General features: G+C 46.5%; 1 long non-coding RNA gene across 1 annotated transcript in view; it reads right to left on the bottom strand.

Annotated features, from left to right (window-relative positions):
- Positions 1-557: 557 nt before the first annotated feature.
- Positions 558-10,434, bottom strand: part of LOC137380950 (uncharacterized) — a 29,898-nt gene continuing 20,021 nt past the window's right edge. Inside the window, exons 2-3 of the long non-coding RNA XR_010977095.1 lie at positions 1,836-1,950; positions 558-747 (exon numbers count right to left, since the gene is read on the bottom strand). This is a non-coding gene — a long non-coding RNA (uncharacterized lncRNA). The remainder of the gene's footprint in view (positions 748-1,835; positions 1,951-10,434) is intronic.

Here is a 10,434-nt window from a genome sequence, read left to right as displayed (position 1 = left end):
CCTAACAGAAAGTTTATGGACATGTATTAGCCTAGCCAACAGGCACTCAGAGCAGAATCCAGCTCAATGATCTTCCAAGAATTATTTTGATTTCTATGTGTAGTGACTTCTTAAATCTTTTTTTCTTTTGGGCCTCCTTATCTCGAGAGACAATGGATACGCGCCTGGAGGTGGTCAGTGGTTTGTGAAGCAGCGCCTGGAGTGGCTATAAAGGCCAATTCTGGAGTGACAGGCTCTTCCACAGGTGCTGCAGAGAAATTTGTTTGTTGGGGCTGTTGCACAGTTGGCTCTCCCCTTGCGCCTCTGTCTTTTTTCCTGCCAACTACTAAGTCTCTTCGACTCGCCACAATTTAGCCCTGTCTTTATGGCTGCCCGCCAGCTCTGGCGAATGCTGGCAACTGACTCCCACGACTTGTGATCAATGTCACACGATTTCATGTCGCGTTTGCAGACGTCTTTATAACGGAGACATGGACGGCCGGTGGGTCTGATACCAGTGGCGAGCTCGCTGTACAATGTGTCTTTGGGGATCCTGCCATCTTCCATGCGGCTCACATGGCCAAGCCATCTCAAGCGCCGCTGACTCAGTAGTGTGTATAAGCTGGGGATGTTGGCCGCTTCAAGGACTTCTGTGTTGGAGATATAGTCCTGCCACCTGATGCCAAGTATTCTCCGAAGGCAGCGAAGATGGAATGAATTGAGACGTCGCTCTTGGCTGGCATACGTTGTCCAGGCCTTCCAGGACTTCTTAAATGCATAAGAGAAAAAAATGTTTACAATTCCACTACACATGGGGTCCAGAGAAATTCTACCCCTGAAGTTGTTTAAGGCACTATCAGTTCATTTGGAAAACAGTTGGCTCAAGCTTATAAATGGGCATTTGTATCTTTTTTTGGCAATATTTGTGACATACTAATAGACCAGCATTCTGTTTCTATAGTAATATTGCCATCAAAGGTTTATCTGAGGTTAAATTAACAGTCCAACTTCCAGCCTTATCCCATTTCATTTTTAATAACATGACCAATTTATTAATTTGGCATAAAAGTTCTTGCAAGAGCAACTAAAAATAAATCTCAGTCAATGTATAAAAAATCTTGATGTCTGTGTGTTTGTGGATTTATTTTCATTGGTTCCCTTATTAGCACACTTCTAACAAAAAGAATCCCATAATGCAACAGCAAGTCATTGGGGTTGGATGGGACTTGATTCACTTCAAACAGAATGAGAACCCACTTTAACCAGTTCCAGAATGGTTGAAAACAGAACTAAGTCACTTTTCAGGATCAGTAAAATGTGGAGTAGGATGAAAAACGCACATTGATAGAAGTCCCAGCAGCAACGCTGCTTTCAACCAACATGACAGGACCAAAATTGTATTGCTGTCAGACTGCCTTTGCTTGAAGCTGAGAGCAATTCTAAGTTGATTAATTTGAAAAGAAATGCTAGCTAAACTCTTAATGTTCGGAAGTGCCATGCAAATAGTTGTCCCTTTAACAAAATGAAAAAGGTTAAATATAAAGGGTGAACAGTTCCCTCCAATTCCAACTTTTTAAAGTTCACTTTGAATTGTTTGCAATTATGGTAGTATTGTATTCTTATTAAGCAGGGCACGGACACAATTTAGCACACACACGCTTATTGTACTCATGTGGTTAATCAGTTGGTCAGCCCTCAGTTGCCAAGTTTGTGCATGAAAAAGCTATATTTTTGCTATTTATTATTGCCTCAAAATACTGAAGCAATGTTCTCATTTGATGAAGAAACCAGCCGTATCTTTATGTATGAAATGGCAATAGTTTCACCCCAGGCTAGGAATGTTTTACATAAGGTACCTTTAATTATGCTGAAGTATCTTCAGTCAATGCTGAAATGTTGGTCAAAAAACAATCAGAACATGGGATTGCTCCTGGGAATGTTCAAACAAGTTGTAATCAAGGGATCTTCTTCCTGAAATGTCACACAAATTTGACATCGTTGTCACTTCTTTAAACACCATTATTTGACATTTGTAATTAGAATCTCAATGCTAAAGAACAGCCAATAAGTATTCACGCTAATGCAGTGTGCATCAGGTTTCAACGAACAATAAACCTCTTTATTTAATCTGATGAAGCAATTAAAACAATGCAGTCTATACATGTCAAATGAACTCAGCAACGTTTACAACATCAGGAAGAATTACTGATACATCAGTTGTAAAAGGTCAGTCTTCTAATCCTCTCTAGAAAGAGTAAAATTACTGTTTACAACCAACGGAAATATCACGGGATGGACAGCATCAAAGAGACCTACTTTTCAATGTGCAGGAGCCGTCACTTTTTAAGTGTAAGAGGATTAAGAAACCACAGAATGATTTGATCGATTAATAGGGTTAAAGGGTGAACTTCGTGCTTGATTACTTTCTAAAGCAACCTATCAGTATACACAGTGCTTGCAACAGCTAAATAATCACAAATCCACTGGAAAGTGTCCCATTTGTGACAAGAATGCCAGCCAGCCAAACTTGGGGATGGATTTTGTTCTCAGCCCGATGTCGGGTACCATGGCAGGGGTGGGCCGGAGAATTGGAGTGGCAGCGGCCACCATGGAACCCGACGCCGGGAATGCCAGGCAGATCTTCCCGGCAGCGGCGAGGGTCCATGGTGGCACCTCCTCCGATCTGCTAGGGGACCCAACTTTAAATATTTAAAATAGCTATCTGCATAAATTTAAATTTAATTCCCCATGATTTTACCTTCAGTTTCCAATCCTGAGCACGTTGTGCAGCACTCACGTGCCTTCACTCTCCTGTCCAGGAGAAACTGGCGGCACCGAGGTGGGGAAGAAGTCAACTGTGCATGATTTGTATGGGGATTGGCGCCAGCACATGCTCCTGCATCAGGTGACGCTGTGAACGGTGTCGCCAATGCCCGCCCCTGCCACGTGATTGGGGGGGGTGGGGAGGCAGCTACTGTCAATATGTTAGTGGCCACCTGCCACATAAGCACAGTGGCGTAGTGGCATGGGTCCCGTGTGGGGCAGCCGCCATTTTCTGCACCCACCGCCACTCCTGGCAGCAGGACAACAAAATGCAGCCCTTTATTTTTATTTCAAATAGTTTCTCAAAGATGTGAATAGTTTTATGTTTTCCTCATTCATCTCATAAAAATGAAAGGAAATAAACACAAGGCCTTGTATTCAGATTTACAGGTGTGTAGACTCTTTAAATGGTAAGTATTGTGAATACTCAACCAGCAATGCCCACTGCTCAGGTTCACTGCCATCTGATGTGTAGTTGGTTGAAATAAGTTAAATTAACTGCTTGAGCAGTTGAAACCAGTTATGTAACCTGTACAAATAAATACTTCCACTGCCCCGTTGACAAAGGATGGAAAATGGCATCAAAAGGAAAATCACAACCTAGCTCTAGTTTCACAAAAATTGAAGTAATAGAGGAAAGAGAAAGAGGCTTATCTTGGAAGCAGGAACATGGTGGCAGCAAAGGGGACGTTATAATGCATAAAGTATCGAAATACTTGCGGTCAATTTTAATCTCCCAGCAGGTTTCAGATGATCGAAGGGTTGGGAAAATGCACAATGCACTCACAGGTCTAAGTTTGAGATGTAGGTATCTTAATTCCTGGTCCTCGGTGGGCTGCCCACCTGAAACTGGCAGCTGGCTGGCGGGCAGGAGATGAAGTCCTGGCAGCCAGGGGCTACCAGCTGGCACTAAAGAAGGTGGCACAGCAAACAGGTAAGTTGGCAGGGATTGGGGTTGGTGGGTAGAAGGAGAGTTTTGGGACGTTCCCATAGGAAAGAAGGTGAAGGGCACTCTGGGGCAGTGTAGGCCGTGACTTTCCTTGTGGCCCAACGAGGAATACTCCTGCTGCCCCTGGCCCCACAAAGGAGAATTTTCCACTTACCCTGGAGGACCTCTTCTTTCTTTCCGAGCAGCTGCCGACCTGCCTTCACCTTGCAGGAAAGCCACAGCGGCTTCGTGCCTCAGGCCCAGGTTAAAATGCAACAAGGGTCTAATTGACATAATAGAGCCCAACATGCATCAACTTATGAAGTTTCTGCCTGTTGCCAGCAGACGCCTCAGCCACCCAAGTGACTACCAGGATTCCAACAGGACTGGAGTGGTAAAACTGAACGCACCATATTAGAGGTCCCCTACACTCACCCCCTCCCCACTCCCACCACTCCAATCCTACCAGGTCAGGTTGGTTAAAATCAACCCCTTTCAGAATTGTAGCAATTAAGTTTAGAAGTTTAGAAATTAAACAGTGTACAACAAAAGTGATGTAACACTAAATGGCCCTTAAAGCAAAGGATTCAGGGTCTAATCCAGTGTGTCTCCTGCTGAGCTGTGTGAAACATTACACTGCTAGAATAAGCCTCTGTAAGGCTGTGCCATCCAAGCTGGCAAGTCTAAAATGAACCCCTGACTGTCAATCATCATTATTGGCACGTAATGCAGTCTAGTGCTATTCTTAGATACTGGGTGATTTACTCATTCTTTGGCTGTTTCTAGTAATCTGAATACAGTTATAAATTAGATAGATTATTTCCTTTTATCCTGTGAGGTATTGCTTCGGTTCCCCTTCTGAATTACAAATTCAATACAAGATGAAGGATGACTTTGGCAGCAATTTCTTCTCAGACATTGGTTTAATTTATTTTGTATGACAGTTGACAAAAACCATAAACCAGGTTTTGACTCCCGAACTCATTAAACCTGATGCCCAGTCCAAGCACTGAGATAGTCAATCCAATCTATAAGATGGGTGGCCTCATAGCACCGAGCAACAATGCTTATAGCAGCAGTGTGGCAAGAGTCAAACACGATTTCTTTGACTAGTGAGTTGTCCAGGTGTGCTGGCAAAAAAAAAGGCACCTTAGGGAAAGAGAAATATTTCCATTAGCATTCCCACCTTCCCGCCAAAAGGTGCAGGGTCAAACCGCGCTTCCACCCCACACCCTCTTCCTCTCAGGGTATGGTTTGTGCGAACCCATAAAGCCCTCCTTCCATACAGGAATAACCATTCTATTGACTGGTATAAAGCAAAGGAGCACTTACATCACAACCTGTCAGACTAGTAAATATATATAAAAGCTTAGAAATTTCACAGTTGGAATGTTGCTTGCAGCTTTGGATTGCACACTATGTTGAGGCAGTTTGGGTTCTGCCAGGAACACTTGGCTTAGGACCTCATTACAGCCTTGGTACAAACATGGGCATTTTCCAGTTCTGATGATAGGTCATTGACTTGAAACGTTGGATTGCTGAATTTTTCGGCAACGCCCGCAGTCCTGCCTCTGAGACTGGAAACAGGAGGCACTGTCGTTTGGGTGGGGGAGAGAGTGTTATTCTGCAGCAGCCAGCTAATTAACTGCTGGTAGACAGAGGAGGCACTAATAGGTCACACTGCTGGGAGTGCTGGCACCAGCTGCCAGCATTCTTTTGATTAGATCCAACAACAAAGAAGGCTGAGAGGAATAGCAGCAAAAGGAGGCCCGTCCAGCAATGGTAGAGATGAGATCCCAGGTGGCGCCATAGTTTAGCGATGACTTCCTACAGGTTCTCCTCCAGGCTACTCAGGATTAACGGCAGGTCCTCTTCCCCAGGGATGGGAGGAGGAGACCGGCCCTCCATACCAAGCAAGCCTGGATGGAGATCACAGAGGAGGTCAGCAGCCGTGGGGTCGTCCCAAGAACCTGGCTGCAGTACCACAAGCGGGTGGTTGATCTCATGCAATCTGCCAAGGCAGATGCACCACACTTTGCTCTCCTTAGGGACATTCAGGTGGCAAAATGCTAGCAATGGGACCAGGCAGCAGCATTAGCTGCTGCAGGCATGGCAGCATATGGTGAATGGCCCTGGTCTATCTCAGTTGACTCCTGCACTGCCGCTTCTGAGTGGCTGCATGAGGCATTCATGTGGCAGCATCATGAATAGTCAGGTGGCCAACAGCATAAGTGATGTGCGTGCCTTTATTGGGCGACTAACAATGATCATCTATGGGCTTGCAGGAAAAGACAGCCCACAATGTGAGGGAAAGTCCGAAGACCGGATGTGGTGTCCCGTACCTTGCAATCGTGACCTCCATGGAGGAGGAGGCACTGGTTCTTAGAGGACAGTATGGGGGCCGTTCCATCGCAGATGATGAGACAGGAGTGCATGGAGACATGAGAGAGTGAGTGGCCTAATAGATGAACACAAGAAAGCCTTTGGTGAATATGAGGCATAGTGCTCATGTGTCCACCACCAATCACATGGAGCTCCACACTAGGAGTGGATTGAAGGACATGATGGAATGTGTGTTATCCTCTAATTATTTTTCTTTCTCATGCAGGTCAAAGAGAAGAGCAGACAGCTCCAGAGACGTGGGACAGCTATTGACCTCTGAGAAGGAGGAGAAGGCCTCAGAGGATGTACCATCACATCGTTCCCCTGCACCTTCCACCAGTGCAGATACTCTCACATCAATGGGTATCCGTTCATGAATAGAGCTGGGATCACAATCTGGTAAGCACACTACAGACCCACCATGACCAGCTGATGGAGGCTGTGACAGCTGAGGCCACTGACACTCGTAGGAGCATTGGAGGGCCGGTGATGCTGAGCCTCAGGCTGATGACATGCCTCTCTGTAGTCATCAGCAAGCAGCAGATGCAGGACCCACAACGTAGGGTGATGGAACATCTGGCGGAGCTTTCAGAGGGTATGCGCACCCTGGCATGGATGTTGGAAGAGTCCATCCAGGCCATGAGTGCCGCCATGTCTCTGGAGTGTATGCACTTGCCTTCCGCTGTTGAGAGATTGGTCGCCCTCATGGAGAGCCATATCCAGCAAATCACTCAGTGAATAGCAGAGATGCACGCGGACCTACATGTTATCGCCAACTCCATGAGCTTTGTGCAACAATCGCTGGGCGAGAGGTGGAGTGAGGCATCTGGACTCATTGCCAGGTCCTCGCACTCCTCAGGTGAGCAGGGAGGTACAGGTCTGCCTTAAAAGGCAGAGGCACAGCTGCCTGATGCATCTGGGGGCTCCTCTCAGGGCGCTCCTGGTGTGGGCAACAGCCCCTCAGCCCCTCTGTCAGTTACACCAGCGCCTCACTCAGCCGCAATGACAGAGGAGGCACCTGCACTTGTGCAGGAGACCCTCAATGTGCCGGGTCCCTCCAGCTCTCAGGTAGCTAAAGGACGACAGCCAAGGACATCCCAAGCCGCAGGACAGCAAAGTCAGCAGCTTGCCTCTGCCTCAGCTGATAGCACAGGAAGACCACGTAGCAGCACATGGAAGAGATTTCAGAAGAGCACCTGATTGTACTCAGGTTTCATGGGTTACTTTTTTTTTAGAGTCATGGAGACTTGCAATTTTTTGTACCACATCAAATGACAGATGTGGCAAGTCTCCTTGCATTTCCTGTGGGCCGCTGGGACTTCAGCAAAACCCTGGCTCCGTCAATGCGTTTGATGAGTGGGTACACACCATGTGAAGCTGGGGCATTCCACATGTCACAGTGCAATGTCTAAATAGGTGCAGGTAATTGGCAAGGTTAATGTAGGAGGTGGCAACAAGGCTATTGGGTGCTGAAGCTTATTGAATTGTATGCATCTGTTACTAAGGATCATGTGAAGCGCACCTGCATTAGGGCATCTTGGGCATCCCTTGCATGTCTCTCATGGCATGTTGCCTGTGATCCCTGGGGCTCTGCATCATCCTGCGCCTGGTTATCATCTTCCTCCATCTCCTCCTCTTTGGTATCATGCTTCACGATATCTTCATTGTTCAATTGCTCTCCCCTCTGTAGTGCCAGGTTGTGGAGGGCATGACAGATCACAATACCCAAGACCCTTGCTAAGGCATACTAATTGGCTCCACCATATAAATCTAGGCATCTGAATCGCATCTTCAGAAGCCCTACGGCCTGCTCGATGGTTGCTCAAGTTGTGCCACGGCAACTGTTGTACCTCTCCTCTGCAGCAGTGCTAGGATTTCTCAGAGTCGTCACTAGCCACATCTTCAGTGGGTAGCCCTTGTCTCTTCATCCTTGAAGGCGCATGGGGGACCTAAAAAGGTCTGGCATCTGGGACTGCCTTAGTATGTAGGCATTGTGGTTGTTTCCTGAGAACCATGCACGCACCTGCAGGAAGCGCTTGCAGTGGCCGTAAACCAGTTGTACATTGAGCAAGCGGACACCCAACCTTTTGATGAAGACTGCAGGCTGGTCTGTGGGCCACATGCATGCAGTACGTGGGGAAATCCAGCAATGGCTCCGAACCCTATGGCTCTCTCAGCCTGACTGTCCGAATTGATGCGAAAGTGCACGTACTGTCTAGCCCTCTTGAACATGGCATTGCTGACCATCTTGATGCAGCGATGTGCTGCAGGCTGGGAGATCTCACACATATCTCCAGTGGGTCCCTGGAAAGATCCTGAGACATAGAAATTCAGCACCACGGTGACCTTCAATGCCATTGGCATTGGGTGGCCACCATTTTCCATGAGGCTCCATCAGGGCATACAACTCTATGACCACCTCCCTGGAGAGGCAGAGTCTTCAGTGACACTGCTGCTCCGACAGCTGAAGGTAGCTGAGCCTTGGGATGAAGACTGTCTCTGGTGGGTCACCTCTTCGCAGCACAAGAGACTGGTCATGTGTCCCTCTGTGCCCTCCTCGTCCATTCCCCCCTCCAAGGCTAGCACTCCTGGTGCTCCTCTGGTTGCTGCTGGATCACTGCCTGTGGCTGCAGCTGTCTCCCTCTCTGATACTCCTCCTCACTGGAGGAACTGAAACCTGAGTGAACGAAGCCTATGACATGTAGATTCACTCAGTCTCCGGGGACTCTTTCCACCCTACCTTTAACCAAACAAATGCCAGCTTCGATATGCCACTCTGGCGATATGCCCCCACAGCTCTGACGCCTTTTCCCCTCCTTCCCACTGTCCATACCAATGCCTGCACTGTTCCACCCTCCCTGCCTAGGCACAATAGCAGCCATTTGGAGCCCGAACGGACTCCTAGCTCACCACCTCCTTATACCTGGCAAGACTCTGAAACCCCATGGTTTACGGCACTTGTAGAAAAATCCAAAAACCCTTGTAAGATTGGTTAATTACCTGTCCACCACGTGCAGGTGCGAGGTCCTCCCGCCATGCCAGCTGCCCTTCGCAATATCTGGACCCAACATAAAGACGTTGGGTTTCCCTTCCGACGCCTTCCGACCCAATATTGACCCCTCCTGCCTATCGGCCCGCCTCTAGTGTGCCGGGAAAGTTCAATCGTTAACTCTGCTTCTCTCTCCATAGATGCTGCCAGGCTTGCTGAGTATTTCCAGCATTTTCTGTTTTTATTATAGTTTATGCAAAAGCATTTTAACAGTCACAACTAGCTTAGCTTCAAAAGCTTAAACTAGAGGTGAGTTCGTGTTTGGAGATAGAGGGGTTAACTTTTACTGCTATTGACCTAAAAAAGGGACGGTAGCCTTATTTACATTAACGACACACTGGCTCTATTTTCAAAGGGATCTACCATCAGGTCTCCAAAGCATATGGAAAGTGAGGTCCTATTGACAACATAGGTCATTTTTGGTCATAACAGGCATGCAGACTCTGAGCAGTTCTACAGGCAATGGAACTGAAGTGCCCTCTACCAAGTCTTATTCTCAGCAAAAACAGTGTGCTACTACTTTAGTTATTTTCTCCCAGGCCTACCTCTTGTAGTATGAATGATAGATTTTCCATATGGAAGATCATTGCCCTCCTCAGTAATTCCTACTCTACAGTAAAGCTCCCTCAACTTCAGTAAAACATGCCATTTTGTTTTCTGTAATATTAAGTTGCACTTTTCCCAGTTGCAGTTCAGTATACTCCTTACATGGTAATTTCTAGCGGTCACAAAGTTCATTTCCTGCTTGTTAATATGCTAAATTATGATTATCTCAGCTGATTGGGTGGCAGTTTATTGCCAGAATTATGTTAAACTTCTGTTTATTGGCAATCTGGTATTTCTGTATGTGGGGCAGTTTACTGACAGGCAATTACGTAAAGAATCTTAATACCACATGGAGTCATAGAGTTATACAGCACAGAAACAGGCCCTTCAGCCCATCATGTCTGCGCTGGCCATCAAGCACCTAAACACATTCTTCTAAAACAGACACCAAAGGTATTAAGCAATAGATTGCTATCCTAATGCTTAATCTGCTATATTTATGTCTCTAGAGGTGCAATATGCCATACTTATCGAGCTGTTTGTGCATGTGTAGCTAATAGAGACAGTAAATGAAACGTTAATTACAAAGAGAAAGTGCAACATAACAAAAAAGTACTCTTTATAGATGTTTTCAGTAGTTGTATTATTAAAAATAATAATCATGAGTGAGAAATAGTACCCTAATGCTTCATCCATATTGCAGCTTGCTTGTAACAATTTTGAGGCA

This window comes from Heterodontus francisci, chromosome 20 (genome assembly GCF_036365525.1).
Source record: "Heterodontus francisci isolate sHetFra1 chromosome 20, sHetFra1.hap1, whole genome shotgun sequence".
Lineage (NCBI taxonomy): Eukaryota > Metazoa > Chordata > Chondrichthyes > Heterodontiformes > Heterodontidae > Heterodontus > Heterodontus francisci.
Note: the sequence above shows the minus strand (reverse complement) of the source record. Positions and strands in the feature narration are given on the sequence as shown.